This window comes from Mixophyes fleayi, chromosome 4 (assembly GCF_038048845.1).
Source record: "Mixophyes fleayi isolate aMixFle1 chromosome 4, aMixFle1.hap1, whole genome shotgun sequence".
NCBI lineage: Eukaryota > Metazoa > Chordata > Amphibia > Anura > Limnodynastidae > Mixophyes > Mixophyes fleayi.
In genome coordinates this window covers 4263930-4281998 of record NC_134405.1, presented here as the reverse complement: position 1 = coordinate 4281998, position 18069 = coordinate 4263930, and the positions used below count along the sequence as shown (strand labels likewise).

Genomic DNA, 18069 nt, shown 5'->3' with positions numbered 1-18069 from the left:
GTGTAGTATATATCACACACTAATGTCCTCATACTGTATACTAGATATATATATAGTGTAGTATATATCACACACTAATGTCCTCATACTGTATACTAGATATATATATATATATAGTGTAGTATATGTGTTCTCATACTATACACTAGGTGTACATTGTAGTACATAATATAAATGACCACACATAGACAGTGTTATAAATCACACATAATAAACATAGTAGTATTGTAGAACCACAGAAGAGACTCACACACTGTACACAGCGGCATTGTGGAGGTTGTAGTCCTGGAGCTTCTATGTCTCACGAGAACGTCCTGACTTACATACAGCGTGAACTGCACTTCCCATCCACCTCTGCGCGGACATCAGCCAATAGACGCGTTTCCCCTGTAGCAGCTCTCACCAATAGCGTCGTGTCCCGGCTGACCGGCAGGTTTTTCAGCCAATCACAGGCGCCAGTGCCGATCCGCAGAGGTAACCCGCAGGTAACGGTCACCAACGTGTTTGTCACACACCGCGCAGTGAACTCTGGGAAGTGTCCATGTCTCGGCTCCTCACACGCTGTGACGCTGTGTATGAGGTAAATTATCCCGACATTACTGTGTAGAGTATTATCTGTCAGGATAGATGAAGTATTCTCATGTCTCTGAGGTATAGTCTGTACATGGGGGCATGTATAAAGCGCTGTGAGAGTATGGTGTCCAGTAGTACAGGGTGCGCAGGAAAAGTGTCTGTATTGTGGGTGTTTCCAGTGTCTGGAATAATCCACAATTGTGGGTGCATCACTCCACATAAAAAAGACATCTATATATAAATGTATATATCTAATATATAAATGCTTAGTGGCGTCTGTCTGTGTGTGTGTGGGAAAAAAAACCAAGCTGCAGCGCCACCTGCTGGGCAGAGTTATACACTGACCTACTAAATTCTTAGTGTGTGTGGGAAAAAAAATTCAAAAAGGGCTGAAATTTGGTAGGGCTCAAACTCATTTTCGTGAGGTAATTTTACCTCATGAACACACATGTGTAGAGGCGTGCGTTAGTGTGTGTGTGTGTGTTAGTGTGTGTGTGTAAGGAAAAAACAATTTTCTCAGAAAGGGCTCATACAATTGACTTGAAATTTGGTATACTGACATTATTTGACAAAAAAATTAGAATAGTCAAGTCAGTTAACTTCCATCATCCCCCCTTCCCCCCGTGGGAGGGGTAGTAAAGGCTAAATTTACGAGTTGAGGGGTCAAACTCATTTTCGTGAGGTAATTTTACCTCATGAACACACATTAAAAAGGCCGCTTGCGTCGGGAAGTAACGCTCTTCCCCTGAGGAGGCCTGGGCTAGGTCCAAATGACAAGAACCTTTCTAAGACCTTAAGTAGCTTGATTTGACTAGAATGCATGAGTATCATGCACGGGTTAACTTGTCTATATATATATATATATATATATATACACATATATACACATATACACACGTACATATACATACATACAGACACACACCATATGTTTTCCCCTTATAATTAGTGTGCCTGCGCCCTCAACCGCTGTCGCATGGTTTAATTGCGAGTGTTTTGCGCGCAAAGTCAATGTTTAACCCCTTTGCGGAGTTGTTTTTGTTTTGAAAGAGAGAGGACCCCCCACCACGTGGATCTGGACGAGAAAGGGGTGAAAGAGATCTGGGGTGTCACAGTGTCTGTGTGTTTATTCAGTATTCATCTTATAGATGAACCACAGGTCCCAGCGTTTTTATTGTTGCTGTTGTTTTTTTCCCTGCATCCCATTCCTCAAGTGATTTCAGCCGTGTGCTGAATGCACTAGGGCTCAGGGGCCCACGCAGGATTTTTTTTTTTTTTTAAAAAAACCAAACAGCGGGTGCATGCGCAGCAGCTCCGTTTCGGCAACACTGTACTATACAGCAACCGCGGCACTGTCAAAGAAGCGTCCGCAATACAGCACTGCCGCTTCTTTGACAGTGCCGCGGCTGCTATATAGTACAGTGCTGCTATGTGGGGCACTTCCTTAGCGGAGAGGAGGGGTTTCTGGGTCTCCAGAAACCCCGCCTGCATGCGCTCTTGGGGCTGGTTGACATTGATGGCTGGGGGGTCCTGCACTGCAGAATTCCCTGTATCTTGTCACCTAGTCAACCTATGTAACATCTCTCAACACGTCTGTCCCCACCAGTGGGACGGGATGTGGCCGCGGACATATTGTGGTCATGTCCCTCAGAAGGCTGCCTAGTGTTGTAAAGTACTAGGCTGCCTATTACATACCTCCCTTTACCAACACTCGGGACAAACGTTTAGCTAATTAGCTATCTACAATTAGCTAATACCTAGACTTAAACACTAATCCTTACTGACGCTAGAACCTTTTATTTTATCTATTTCAGAAACCTATGTAATAGCTATCATAGTACACCCTCCCTCTGTATGGATACAAACGTATAGACCAGTGGTTCTCAAACTTTTGCAGTTCGTGGCATCCTTCGAGTCTCCATAATCTTTTCAAGGCACCCCTCCAAAATAACTACCGAGCAGTCCCATTTTATAAGTAGTCAAAAAAACGTAATAAGTATTTAGGTCAGGACAGAAATACTTATTAAGTTATATGCAAAAATAATACACATAAATCCAAGGGAAAATAATTTTTTTTATAAATTTTTTCAATTATATTTCTGTCGAAGAATAATTTACAACTCACACACTCTGCGCCCCCTGCATCTGCGTTGTGCCCCCTGCATCCACACACTCTGCACCCCCTGCATCTGCGTTGTGCCCCCTGCATCCACACACTCTGCGCCCCCTGCATCTGCGTTGTGCCCCCTGCATCCACACACTCTGCACCCCCTGCATCTGCGTTGTGCCCCCTGCATCCACACACTCTGCACCCCCTGCATCTGCGTTGTGCCCCCTGCATCCACACACTCTGCGCCCCCTGCATCTGCGTTGTGCCCCCTGCATCCACACACTCTGCACCCCCTGCATCTGCGTTGTGCCCCCTGCATCCACACACTCTGCACCCCCTGCATCTGCGTTGTGCCCCCTGCATCCACACACTCTGCGCCCCCTGCATCTGCGTTGTGCCCCCTGCATCCACACACTCTGCGCCCCCTGCATCTGCGTTGTGCCCCCTCTGCATCTTCGCTCTGCTCCCGCTGTGGCCAGGAAAAGAAAAAACAAACAAATAAAACTTACCAATCCGGCGACGCTCGGGACCCAGCATCCTCTCTCCTGCCGCTTCTCCCTGAATAAGTCGGGCGTGATGACGTCACACTCGAGGAGGGAGGAGGATGCTGGCTCCCGCACGCCGCCGGATTGGTAAGTTTTTTGTTTTGTTTATTTTTTCTTCTCTTCCTGTCCACGGCACCCCTGTGACAGCGCCTTGGCAGCCGTGGCGCACAGTTTGGGAACCTAGGGTATAGACATAACCAATAGTTAGTCAGATTACATTACTGCTTAGCCGTTTTAGAAAGCAATGCTCCAAATAATAAATAGCAGGGGCTAAATAGAGAGTTAAAATTATCGTTGGCCATGTGAAAAATTCATGGGATGCATTTCTTAATGATTTGTTCAATAACAATTCAGCTTCTCATGAAACATACAAACCCATACTGTAAAATAAAAAGTGTTCATTTTTACTGTTATTATAATTTATTTGTAAGGCTACACAGTGCTCCGGGAAAACAAGACATATATAAAACATGGACATACAAGGTAGACAAAATAAATGCACACATGGATGGCCCTGCCAATTATACCCCTTTCATACTGTAGTCTCTATGTCACGCTCCAGACCCCGCATATGAGTACCAGCGTCTGTACCTTCTCGCCGGCGGTGGTCCCGGCATATCATGGCATCAGTTCCATTACGAGCACCATCTCGGACATGCGCATATGCAGAACCGCAGTCCTCCTTTGAAACCTCTTCTCTTCCCTCATTGGCCGCAGGATCATGGAGCGCTATTTAAACCACCTGTATTTATCTGTCTGGCGCCTGTTCTTCAAGCTCACTTCCTGCAGCAGTAGAATCTGGCTCCTGCTTCCTCCGTGTCTTGCTACCGTTGTATCAGCCTGCTCTCATCTCTGTGGCCATCATTGAACTACCGCTGTTCCAGTATCTCTGCTACTACCTCCTGAGTTACTACATTGTGTCAGCTTCGGTTCTATCTTCACTGCCTCTCTGAGCTACAGCTGTTCCTGTGACTCCTCAGTTGTTGTCCTGAGTTACCACCGCTGCATCAGCCTGCTCTTATCTCTGTGGCCAGCATTGAACTACCGCTGTTCCAGTATCTGGTACTACCTCCTGAGTTACTACATTGTGTCAGCTTCGGTTCTATCTCCACTGCCTCTCTGAGCTACCGCTGTTCCTGTGACTCATCAGCTGTTGTCCTGAGTTACAACCGTTGGGTCAGCCTGCTCGCCTCTCTGTGGCTAGCATTGAACCACCGCTGTTCCAGTATCTCCACCACTTACCTTCTGGTGTTAGTGTCTGTCTCCCATCATCTCCTGGGTCCTCCGTGCCTCTCTGCTGTATACTCTCTCACAGGGCGGCGACCTGCGGGATAGGTGCCGCTAAGACCATATTCCCTTGCGGGGGATCCTGGTGAATACCACCTACCCGTTAGTCTCCGCACCTGTAAGTGAGCCTTGTCATATCCAGCAGAGTCTGGGGATCCACAGCTCGGCCAAGACAACCGTGACACTCTATCCGGATTTTCCCGGGTCCAGGTCGGCTGACCTGGGAATTAGACCTGGGTCTTTTGGTGAGGGAATTCCCGGGTCCGTCACGCCTGCACTATGATCGGTGAGACCTGGGTTTTTCAACCCGGGTCTCACCGACTAGTGTAAAAAAAAAAAAAAAAAGTATTGAAGTTGAATTTATAAAAAAACAAAAGAATAAAAAAGTCCTTTTATCTTAATATTTCCTCATCGCTGCCTATCCGGCAGGTAACATGAAGAAATTACGTCATTCCTATTGGTCGGGGAGAAAGTTATGCATTCAAAGCGGAAATAGCGGACCCTACGCCTGGATTAAATTATACATTCGTAAGGCAGCGATGAGGAAATACTAAGGTAAAATGACTTTTTAATTCTTTTTTTTTTTTTTCAATTTCTGCTTTGTTTTTTTTTTGTTTTTTTGTTTTTTTTGTCAGACCCGGGTCTGCCCGAGTTCAGTGTGAACTCGGTCAACCCGGGATTTTGCCTGTCTGGGAGCCTGTACCCCGGCAATATCCCAAGTTCATATACCCGGGATATTGCCAGGGCAGCAGTATAAAAGTGGTATTGGAGAACTTGCGTTCTATTTGGAAGAAAGCACATCTGAAACAACAGGAGCGAGTTTGGCTCCGAGTGGAGATTGGGACAGTTGTGAGAGAGCATTAACGTGGGTAGTATAGGTGGGAGTAGGGTAAGCTCTGGTGGGTTTTCAGAGATTTGAAGGCTGTGAGAGAGTCTGATAGGGAGTGGAAGGGAATTCCAGTTATAGAAAGGCAACACTGAGTACTCCTAATACTCTGCATGGATATTAAATGCTGTCTTCCAAGTATCCTCTTCTTTGATCCTTATAAAATTATATGCCCTCAAAGGTCAATGTCAGAGAATACTATAACTCTCTGAATTTGGTCAAAGAGCTCAGAGATTGATGGAAGAGGGTCTTCTTTGTTTAAGCCCCCTGTATATACATGGGGGTAATTCCCCATCTTTGTTTACCAAAAAAAAAATCCAGTTCCCCACTGGCGATGTCTAATAAATCCTCATTCCAAATTCTGATATGTTTCTCCTTGTTTTCATGGCCAGGGGCTCACGGTTGGATAATAAAAAAAATGGTTGAAATTTAGAGCATGACATGAGTTCAATGGTACAGTCAAATTCTTGCAATTTTTTGCAGAACACAGTTAAATTTGACATATTGTACAGGAACAATCTTAATACGTGCAGGATAAACATACATTCTTACACTCCCCACCCCATCTTACTATCTCTTTCTCTTTCCAGTTAATCACTGGATTATGTGTATATAATGGAAAATCCCAGCGTCACAGGAAAAGAGAAATCGTTTCTTAACTTGATAGGCACTAACAATGTGTTCTGTGTGTAAGGAAATACCTGTAGAGCTAGATGTACTTCCTTGTACATATCTCAAATCTTCTACAAATTACATGTAGAGGCCTGTTGATCTAAGCCTCTCTTTCTCCTCAGCTAACAACCGTAATGTCCAAATCTGCATAGGCTCCATGATATGAGGATGTAGTGAAGTGAAAATCACGCTCAACTGTCCTGTCTTTTATGCATCTATCCTTATTGGTATACAACTGCATTAAAGTCTCAAAACTATCAGGAGTTGGAAACTGTAACAGAAAAACCTTAATCTGCTCATAGACTCAATACATATTAACTAAACTGCTGGGTCATTCAAACTACATTCAGTGGACTGCTGCCTGGACTCCACTCAATAGTCTTCAACAGGTCTGTTTTCTTTTAAATGTTTGAAAATGTTAGATTGTAGGACTCGTGAAGCAGCAATTTGAGGGTCTCTGAATAATTCTTCCAGAGCAGTTACCTCAACGGATAAATCCTGTACCCATTGGGTCAGGCTCTGTAACTAGTACTGTCAGGATTTGTAACAGAGGCTGGAATAGAAACAGTGGCAGACTGAGATGTTCTCATGCATCTCAGGCTGTTCAACTGTTCTGTATGCTCTTAAAATACCAATTTATGTTTATACAATTTTAATGCTGACCCGTTCCCTTAGTACTATCAATAGGGGATCCTTGTCATGAACTTACCTCTCTACGTTACAGCGCCATCCTCGTTTTCTGCATCTGAAATTGCTTTTGGATATCGGCAGTCTTATGACTGCATGTTGAATTTAAACTCCGCTCTGACACTCGTTCGGTGACAGAGAAACTCGTATACACCCTGTTCCAGCATTCTGTGCCCTCATGCCTCCCTGTAGCCTCAGTTGATTCCTGGGCACCAGACCTATTTCTCGGCTGACTACTCTCTGCTCTTCCTGTGTACAGACCTCTGGCTTGTTTGACTACGTTCTGCATTTCCTGCGTTACTGTGTACCAGACCCAGTAGCTGGTGCAAATATGACTCAAACCAAGCATACTTATAAAAAAACCAGGATTTGACTAGGTGACATCTGCATGTACTGTACATGGCCAACATTAGTCTGCACCTTCCCTCCCCCATACCACCTCTCAAGTCGTAGGCAGAGTTAAGTGTCATTTGTGTTCAGAGGTATTTCACGCATGACACACTACTCAAATGGACGTATGTTCAAGCATGGTTCAGGCCCCTAGTTTCAGTAACCTGACACCTTCTTCTCATCAATGAAGGCAACAGGACTGGGAGAAAGACCAGAATCAAGGTTGACAGTAAGAAGAAGACCTGGGAGACAGAAAAGGGATGATAAGCTCTGTTTTGGACTTGTTGATCCTTAGGTAGCTTTGGGGCATCCATGGCGTGATAGCAGTTACAGTTGTTTTTATTATATAGTACAGAGGGGGGAGGAGAGCTAGATTTGCGTGTTTTGAATGTAGAGGTACTGAAGAATGAATCAGCAATTTAGTTCGTCAAGAGGAGGTGTACACTGCCAAAAAATAGGGCCTTTAGTACCCCAATAGGTTATGGAAGTGGAGGGGAGGTTTTTCAAGAGGCTGAGACACTAAAGGTTGTAGACAGTTTGGACTGTCTACAACCTATGCTTGTGGAAGGGTATGATGTTGATTGCTGCCTACGCAGAAGGTAGGAGTTCCTGGTCATTTTGGTTAGAGACAAGAGGATAAGTATGGACAAGTGACCCTTAAAATTTGGTATGTTGGGGGCGGAAACCTGGAGTCAACAATGGAATGAGAGGTTAGAAAGTAAGTTACGAGGTTGTACAGAAGCCACGTGGATGTAAAGTGGAGGAGAGAAATAAGGCGGTAATTGGAGAGGGAGGAAGGGTCAAACAAGGATGTCACGGCAGCAGGTGAAGGATGGAGGCTACTTGCCAGTATTAGCATCACTAAGCTAGGAGGACCGGGAATGAAACGCACCCCTTGTGTTCACCAGGGAACCTCGCAAGGTGGTATGGGCTTTGCTGCAAGGGATGCGCAGGTCGCAGTTCTCCAGGTCAGTCATCGGCGAAGTAGTAGGTGAACATAGAATAGTTAGACAATCCATGTTCAAAACCAGCTGGTACACATAATTACTGAATTGTAGTCTTGGAATGGTCAGAGGAAGCTAAAGGTCAAACCAGGAAGGAGTGTAAGAGCCAAATCAGAATACAAAGGAGTTGTCAGGAGTCAAGCCGGGTCTGGAGCCAGAGGGAGCGCTGTAGCAGGGCACAGGAGATGACTGGAAGCAGGAACAGGAAGTGTGCTGGAGTTAGGAAATCACCTAATACTCTGGTAATCTAAAGGCATCAGAGCCTCCTCTATTTATAGGGGTCAGAATGATTGAATAAGCCCCTGACAGTCAGTGATGTTACTGACCACTAAGATCAGAGCTAAGAGCAACGGGACGTGTGCTGTGCACATGCGTCTGAAGATGCTGAGCTGGCCTGGCGAGGCCGGAAGGAACATGCGGACATCCATGTACAGTGGGGACAGTGCCTGGCAGAGGTTTTCTTTAAAATTGGTGAGATGAGTGCATGTTTTAAGAGGGGTGGAAATATGCCAGTGGGGAGAGACATGTTAAAGATGTCGGCATACAGTGGGGAAGAGAGCAGAGATCCCACCAAAGGGACTTGCAGTAGTTCCTCCTTTACTCAAATTAATTCAGGGGGCACGGGGAAACCTGGGAGTTCCAGCCTGCAAGGAAGCATCCTGAAGCTCCAAGAGGTGCAGCCAAATTCAGCTACGGAGGGAGGCAGCCCTAGAAATATTTCTTTAACCCTAGTCTTGGTCACACTAGAGAAGGCTTGAAGGCTGACAGCTCATGGATAGGGGGAAAGTACACTCCCCCTTCCACTAGCAAAAATCTTAATGGTGTGAAACCTCTCCAGGCTGATTCATATGCTATCTGCATGAATCAACCATGATTTGTTAACTGTTGGAGGCTGGAATACTTCAGATTTTGTGTCCAGATCTATATAAAAAGATCTGATTTGTCCATGTTAGATGTACATTTAGCAAGGACAAAAGACCAATAAACCACCACTGCTTCAAGTATCTACCTTATTTCTATTGCCTGTTGTGTCTTGTGAACAGATAGAAGCTCCCCATCTGTTCTGTGTTGAACCCAGCGTCTGTGTCCTCATTTTGCCCGCAGCAAAGATGTGCTGCAGCAGCTATACCAGCTGCAGGTGCCAGTGAAGTAACCTGGTGGTGGCAGCACTGTCCTACAACTAGTGCGCAGTTGGCATTCATAATTAGCAAGTGGGATGGCAGGTGATACCTGTAGTAGTGGCCAGTAACAGCTGTTTACTGATCATAAAGGGAAACCCAGATAAACTGTGTAAGGCCTCTCTCTCCAAAGCCCAACACCGGGTGGCAAAACAAGCCCATCCTGTCACATTGTTTGGCAACTGAAAGGGCGGTGTTGTAAGATGAAAGGATGAACTTATAATGAAGGAAGTCGGGATAGAAGTGAGATTTCCTCCATTGGTGCTCAGCAGTGCAGGATCACTTTTTGCAGATAGCGGATATGTTTGCTGTGCTATGGTGTGGTTTGAATAATCAGAGTATATTTTGTGCTTGGAGCTGAATGTCAAGGGTTGAAGTGAATGTTTTGTAGAAATCAGGCAGTCCTAATCAGGTCAGGACTGGGTAAACATTGAAGAGTAGATTTACTAAAAATTAAAATTGGATTGGGACAAGAGTATATGATGATACCACCCTTAGCTGGATTGGCAGTTACCCTCTGTGGTATTCAACTCACTCGAGTAGACCAGAATATATCCAAAATAAGGCTTCATTACGACAGCACAACACCACCAGACGTTCACAAGATACAGGGTAAATGGTAGCATCTATCCTCCAGCAGCCTCTTTCAGTGAGCACTCAAAAATAATAATCTCAGTATTCATCAAAGTCTTATCCTCCCGCAAATATTACCACTACCGTTTAGCTAGACAGTTATGCTGTCCCCCATCTTGGGATACTGGCTCACACAGACCCTGTCCTGGTAGGGTTTCTTCCAGCGGCACCACGATGCCTGGCCCAGAGTCCTTTATGCTGATGTCTTGTACACCAGGATCCTCCAAGCTTGAATAGCTCTCTTGACATTCTGCTCTCCCTGTATTCTTGGCTGTATACAAAGGGAGTAGGGTCAAATGTCTCAATCCTGCCCCTTACAGCAGGGGTCTATCAGTGGACACTTTAACTGTTAGACATACAGTCTCTGTTACCTTGATTATACAATGTAATGGCTTGACTCAATTAGCTATTTAGCTGAATACACTAAACAAAGGGTTAAAATATAACATCAGGGAATGACACTTCACGCTTGCGTGAAACAACAAGACATTTGACACATTGTATCAGCAGTGTTACACAATCTGAGTCTGATATATTTCATACTTGCCTACTTTTGACTGGCTCCATACGGGAGATCACTGAAGTGGGGTGTAGAGTGATGGCGGAAGGGGGTGGGGCAATTTGTGAAGCAAATGATGATGTAATGCCTGTTTTTGGTCTCTTTTTACAGTGGTAAAAAAGACCCAAAGCAGGTAATGCCACAATTCACAAAGGCCCTCCCCCACCGCCCATACACAACTCCATGCCGGGAGACCTACTCGGAATTCAGAAGTCTCCCAGACATTCCAGGAGAGTTGGCATGTATGATGTATTTTGATACAATAATATTTATACTGATACATATTAATACATTTCCCAATGCTATTTCAGACAATATGTTACTGTGGAGGCACATTGCTATCATTAGAAGTTCTAACCTCATTACCTCTCAGATTACCTGTTGACCTAGCTAGTTAACTTGGACTGCTATCTAGTTAACTCAGACATTGTTCTGATTACAAACCAAATCTAAGCCTCACCTCATAACAATGGACATTTGAGACAAATGGTAATTGCATCAGCTAACACAAGCAAAATGACTTTTGCTGTCCTGTTATTTTTACACAATATGGCAATATTCTTAATATTTCTAATGCATACAATATTGCAGGTAATAGCAATGGCAAAATGTACCTAATAACCTGAAATAATAATACACATAATACACCGATTCTCTGGTGTATATATGATCGGAGACTGTCCTTCTGGGTGATCAGTAGGAAAGCCGGACCTCCAAGCAGGAAACAGTTGGCTACGACAAGGGGAAACTGCCTGGCACCATGAGGCGTCATCAGGCTTAGTGATCTTCATTGGAGCCTGGAGATATTTATTTGTGTAACATGTCATTCTGTATTTCTTTATTTTAAAAGTAAACAGGATCATTGTTATTCTAAATACCATTGAGATCATTCAGATTTGTCTTCTGCAAGCCCGCCACATGTTTAGCATACAGTGTCCTGATTAAAGCACAGAGGACTGCAGGAAGCATTAAAGAGAAAGCCATCAATAAGCTTTCTGCTCTCTGCGGTGGGTGAGGATAAGTTTAAATTGTCTGATTCTTGCTGAAAACTAGTTTGAAGAGGAACAGAAGGTTATTTTAGAATTGATGCACACTTTACTCCAAATTAATAATCCATCAGTTTATAAGTGAAAGATAATTAAAATATAGCTTTTATTATTCAATGCTAAAGAACATCATAGGTTAAAAGTCAGCAAAATATGCAAGTGAATAAGTGACAATAAATGTAATAAAATAACTGGATGCACCGATTAGTCTCCAATCTTTATAACAAAAATCTATAACACATATATCTCATTGATATAAAGGCAAATTTATCAGTTTGAATTGCAGTAGCTCCCTATATATTTCTTCGGTTGCTCTACGTTCCTTTATTCCTAAATTAATCCTTGGTTTATATCACAATAACTATGATTCTACAAAACCACCGCTTGGAGTGTGTTTAAATTAATCGCAGATTGTGTACTAAAACGAAACTGCAGTATTCTGAATGTCCTCCTAATCACTTATGGATTCTTATTTATCATTTATATCCATAGTGTTTCCAAAAGCTTTATAATAATGTAGGAATAAAATATCGCTGTTGTAACCAATTTTCATTACAACACTGCTGTAGTAATAACTTTGATGACTCAGTTGCTGAAAGCGGATTACATTATGTCTAGAGTTAATCGCTGGTGCTAAGCTTTTTCACGGACTTGATAAAGTCCGTTTAAAAAATTAAAAAGATTAACAAAATCTAAACCACCTTGGAGCATTTGCTAGAGCATAGAGATTATTAGCGCAGATCAGAAATACCGGAACTACGAATTTGTGGGTTTTTGTTTGTCCACTCGCCTCTTGAGGATTAAACAGAAGTTCTCAATGAGATTAAGGTCTGGGGATTTTCCTGGCCATGGACCCAAAATTTCGATGTTGTGATCCCAGAGCCATAGTTATCACTTTTGTCTTATGGCAAGGTGCTCCATCATACTGGAAAAGGCATCATTCGTCACCAAACTGTTCTTGGATGGCTGGGAGAAGTTGCTCTTGGAGGATGTTTTGGTACCATTCTTTATTCATGGCTGTGTTCTTAGGCAAAATTGTAAATGAGCCCACTCCCTTGGCTGAGAAGCAACCCCACACATGAATGGTCTCAGGAAGCTTTACTGTTGGCATGACACAGGACTGATGGTAGCGCTCACCTTACCTTCTCTGGACAAGCATTTTTCCGGATGCCACAAACAATTTGAAAGGGGATTCATCAGAGAAAATGACTTTACCCCAGTCCTCGGCAGTCCATTCTCTGTACCTATTGCAGTCTGTCCCTGATGTTTTTCCTTTGCTGGCCTCTTTGGCACCAGGCCATTCTCCAAAAGTCTTCGCCTCACTGTGCGTGCAGATGAACTTACACCTGCCTGCTGTCATTCCTGAGCAAGCTCTGCACTGGTGGTGCCCCGATCCCGCAGCTGAATCAACTTTAGGAGATGGTCCTGGTGCTTGCTGGTCATTCTTGGGTGCCCTGAAGCCTTCTTCACAACTATTGGTCCTCTATCCTTGAAGTTCTTGATGATCTGATAAATAGTTGATTTAGGTGCAATCTTACTAGCAGCAATATCCCTGCCTGTGAAGCCCTTTTTGTGCAAAGCAATGATGACTGCACATGTTTTCTTGCAGATAACCATGGTCAACAGAGGAAGAACAATGCTTTCAAGCACCACCCTGCTTTTAAAGCTTCCAGTCTATTTTTTGTATCTCAAACAGCATGACAGAGTGATCTCCAGCCTTGTCTTTGTCAACACTTTCACCTGTGTTAACGAGAGAATCAGTGACCTGGCGGTAAATGTATCAAGTTGAGAGTTTTCCGGCGGGTTTGAAAAACCAATCGGAGTCTAGCTATCATTTATTTAGTACATTCTACAAAATGATAGCTAGAATTTGATTGGTTTGCTATAGGCAACATCTCTACTTTTCAAACCTGCTGGAAAACTCTCAGCTTGATACATTTATCCCCTGATGTCAGCTGGTCCTTTTGTGGCATGGCTGAAATGCAGTAGAAATGTTGCTTTTGGGATAAAGTTCATTGTCATGGCAAAAAATTGCCATCATAAAAACTGAGTGTGACAGGATGGACCGCCTATGCCACCCTGTCTGTTGTTGCTGGGAACCGGCTGGGCTTACTTTGCCACCATCCCCTTTCGTTATTCCAAATACGCCCCTCCTGCCGCAGTAGGAGGAGCCAGCTGCCATCATTGGACTCCTTTATGGCATCCAGAACCACGTTCCTTCTGGGTAACTGTTGCTGCTAGTGTACTCCTGTGCTGGTACACTTGGGCTGGTACCCCTGACCGCTTACTGCTGGGTCCAAACTTCAGAACAACCAGAGGACAGATTAGATTCAGGGTCTAATCTGTAGTTCACAGAATTACAGCAATATTGAAGAAGTTGTCAAGCAGGGTCTTGAAGCAGAGAATGATGTTTATTTTCGCTCAGGTGTCCTGACAAGGACAGTTACACTGATTAAAGGTATCAGTGGTCAGGTCAGATGGAAAATCAGAAGGATACATTTCAGTTTACAAGGACTCTCTTTTTATACAGTTTTAGACACAGCCTTACAGGATATTTTTATAATCAGGATGCAATTTGTTTACCCAAACATGGATTTACATGCAATGTAAAGCTAACAATATTTACACTTATCTGTGATATCCTAAAACTTTTCTGTGATTTCCTGCTTCTTATTTTGTACACAGTGGACATCTGACAGCAAATCTAATTACCCCTTCCTTTACCCCTTCCTTTCCCTTTAAGGGGCATTGGACACTCACATCTAAAGGACTAATTAACATAAGATTAGCATGGGTGCTTTGTTCCAACATTTGCAGAATACACATTTCCTCCAAATAAAAGAGTTCCCCAAGAAAAGTTTCAAACCCTAAGCAAGTCATTTCCTTACACCAAGATATACAAAAGACATTCTAAACAAAGGCTTATTGTATCAGATATATACATCAGAAATAATGCATTTCCTCTAGCAAGGTTAAAACACAAACAAATTTCTTCCCTTGGTCTCAGAAATAAACATCTCTTTTACTAACAACGCTCTCAAAACTTTTGGTCTTGACTGTAAAAATATGTGTGTATATATGTGTGCATATATATATATATATATATATATATATATATATATATATATATATATATATATATATATACTTTACAAATGGGCAAAACATCTCGGGAGTTCAAAGAAAGCATGGGTCTTCACGGATCAGCTGTAAAAATGGCCACCGAAAAACACAGCAGTGAACAACCAGTTAGTAGACATTTTTTGAATGCTAGACACAATATGGCTATGCTCCTGTATAAAATTATTGACCATGTTCCACCATTGTTTAGAGGTAGAGATAGAGATAATAAATTAATGTAATTGGAATCTACTTGAATACATCTCTTAAATACAGTGGCTCCATATGGGCTTAATGAGAATCTCCCTCTAAATTGTTTCTTGTAGATCTGGATGCATGCTCCCTGTGAAACTTCCCAGGCTCTTTTATTCCAGCGTCGGTGGTCTCCCATTGGCATGCATTCTCAAACATTCATTAGAACATACAATGTGTTGTTAGTGTTTTTTAGCTTCCTTATTTAGATATGATCATGCAAATAATATATGATGTATTTATATAGTATCATTACAGTATTGTATATCAACATATATGTATTTTCCTTTTCTTTTTAAATGTCTTTATTTAGTGTGGTTTTAAATTGTTATGACACTTTAGGTGGTTATCCAGGCAGTGTGCCACGAGAAGGCTGAACATACTGTGCACTCTGTGTGGTCTGGTAGTGTGCCCTGAGCTGGGTGTATATACTAAGTACTACATGTGAGCTTGTACTGTGCCGAGAGATTGCTGTACATACTAAGCTCTCTACCTGGGAGTAAATTGATCAAGCTGCGAGTTTAAAACAAGTGGAGATTTTGCCTATAGCAACCAATCAGACAAGCTGTCATTTTGTAGAATGTACAAAATAAATGACAGCTGGAATCTGATTGGTTGCTATAGGCAACATCTCCCTTTTTTTTCAAACTCGCAGCTTGATCAATTACCTCCAGGGCTGTTATCATGTCAGATGATTGCAGTACATACTAAGCACTCCTTTTGGGCTGGCAGTGTGTTGTGAATTATGAGTTGCATGTATCTTGCGATCATACTTGTCTACTCTCCCGGAATTTCGGTGAGGCCTCCCGGAAGAGTAGGCATCCTCCTAGGTCGCTGTAGGTGTGATCACTTCATCATTTCCCGCCCCTCCAGTATTCTCCCCAGCACCTATTTCCTGGGTGCTCCACCCGACTGTTTTATTTCCCACCCGGCTCTTGTAACCCCACAGAGTCCTATTATAATAGCATAAACCCTTGTTTTTCCTTTTGGAACAGGCACTATGTGATCTCTACAGCCAGCAGTGTGTGTGTTAGACCACTCCTGACCAGTCCTGACAGGTGTGGGCAATAAGTTTCAAAAATTTTCAGCACTATTGAAAAGTATTACAACTGCCCCCACACTTCTTAATGCCACCCGACTGACAACATTTTCTAGGGAGAACCCTGCCCCTCTATGTTATAACCATGCCCTGTTATAATATCATCATCATCATTTATTTATATAGCGCCAACATATTCCGTAGCGCTTTACAATTGGGGACAAACGTAATAAACTAATAAACAAACTGGGTAAAACAGACAAAGAGGTGAGAAGGCCCTGCTCGCAAGCTTACAATCTATGGGACAATGGGAGATTGACACATGAGGTTAAGTATACATTTTGCATCTTGGCCCAGCCAGACTGCAAAGGTAAGGTGACTCATAAACTAAATGATCCTGTCACACAACAATGTTGGTCCGGGGGTAGTTGTCTTCTGTTAAATTGTGTAAATGGCTAAAGGTAGTGAGGTTAAGAGGGTGGTTGAGGAATATTATAAGCTTGTCTGAATAGGTAGGTTTTCAGAGAACGCTTGAAAGTTTGTAGACCAGAGGAGAGTCTAATTGTGCGAGGGAGAGAGTTCCATAGAGTGGGTGCAGCCTGAAAAAAGTCCTGTAACCGGGAATGGGAGGATGTAATGAGGGTGGATGAGAGACGCAGATCTTTTGCAGAACGGAGTTGCCGAGTTGGGAGATATTTTGAGACAAGAGAGGAGATATATGTTGGTGCAGCTTTGTTGATGGCCTTGTAGGTTAGTAAAAGTATTTTATATTGGATTCGGTAGAAGACAGGCAGCCAGTGTAGAGACATACAGAGTGATTCAACAGAGGAATAGCTATTTGCAAGGAAAATCAGTCTTGCCGAATCATGCAAAATAGATTTTAGGGGTTTGAGTCTGTTTTTGGGAAGACCAGTAAGGAGAGAATTGCAATAGTCAATGCGGGAGATGATAAGTGCATGAATTAAGGTTTTAGCAGTGTCTTGTGTGAGATATGTGCGGATTCTGGAAATGTTCTTTAGATGTATGTAACATGATTTAGATATAGAGTCAATGTGGGGAACAAAGGATAGGCGTGAATCAAGGATTACACCTGGGCAGCGAGCTTGTGGGGTGGGATTTATGGTCATGTTATCAACAGAGATAGAAATGTCAGGTATGCTCTTGTTGGTGGGTGGGAATATTATTAACTCTGTTTTATAAAGATTAAGTTTGAGTTGACGAGAAGACATCCAAGATGATATGGCAGAAAGACAGTCAGTTACACGAGACAACACAGATGTCGAGATATCAGGAGAGGATAGATAGATTTGGGTATCATCCGCATAGAGATGATACTGAAAGCCAAAGGAACTTATTAGATTTCCAAGAGAAGCGGTATAGATAGAGAACAGCAGAGGACCTAGCACCGAGCCTTGTGGTACTCCAAATGATAGGGGAAGCGGAGCAGAGGTGGCTCCAGAGAAATTAACAGTGAAAGAGCGATTAGAGAGGTAGGATGAGAACCAGGATAGAACTGTGTCTTAGAAGACCTAGGGATTGCAGCGTTTGTATGAGAAGAGAGTGGTCAACGGTGTCAAATGCAGCCGAGAGATCCAGGAGAATTAGGAGAGAGTAATGGCGTTCAGTCTTAGCAGTGATCAGATCATTAACAACCTTGGTCAGCGCAGTCTCTGTGGAGTGTTGAGAACGAAAGCCAGACTGAAGAGGATCCAACAGGTTGTTTGCGGAAAGAAAGCGTGTGAGGCGAGTGTAGGCAAGTCTCTCTAGAAGCTTGGAGGGGCAAGGGAGCTGAGAGATGGGACGGTAATTTGAGAGAAAGTTTGGGTCGGAGTTTTGTTTTTTTAGAATAGGAGTAATCACTGCATGCTTGTATAGTGATGGAAAGATGCCATTAGAGAGTGAGAGATTACAGATTTGAGTTAGAGGTGAAATGAGCACAGAAGACAGGGATCTACCAATTTGCGAGGGAATAGGATCAAGAGGACAGGAGGTAGAGTAGGAAGATAAGAAGAGCGTAGAAATTTCCTCTTCATTTGTGGGGTGAAATGAAGAGAGGGTGTCAGAGGGTAGTGGGAAGGAATTGAGCTG

At 43.2% G+C, this 18069-nt stretch overlaps 1 long non-coding RNA gene across 1 annotated transcript in view; it reads left to right on the top strand.

Moving 5' to 3' along the window:
* Nucleotides 1-448: 448 nt before the first annotated feature.
* The window catches only part of LOC142150963 (uncharacterized), a 39658-nt gene continuing 22037 nt past the window's right edge, over nucleotides 449-18069 (top strand). Inside the window, exon 1 of the long non-coding RNA XR_012691114.1 lies at nucleotides 449-580. This is a non-coding gene — a long non-coding RNA (uncharacterized LOC142150963). The remainder of the gene's footprint in view (nucleotides 581-18069) is intronic.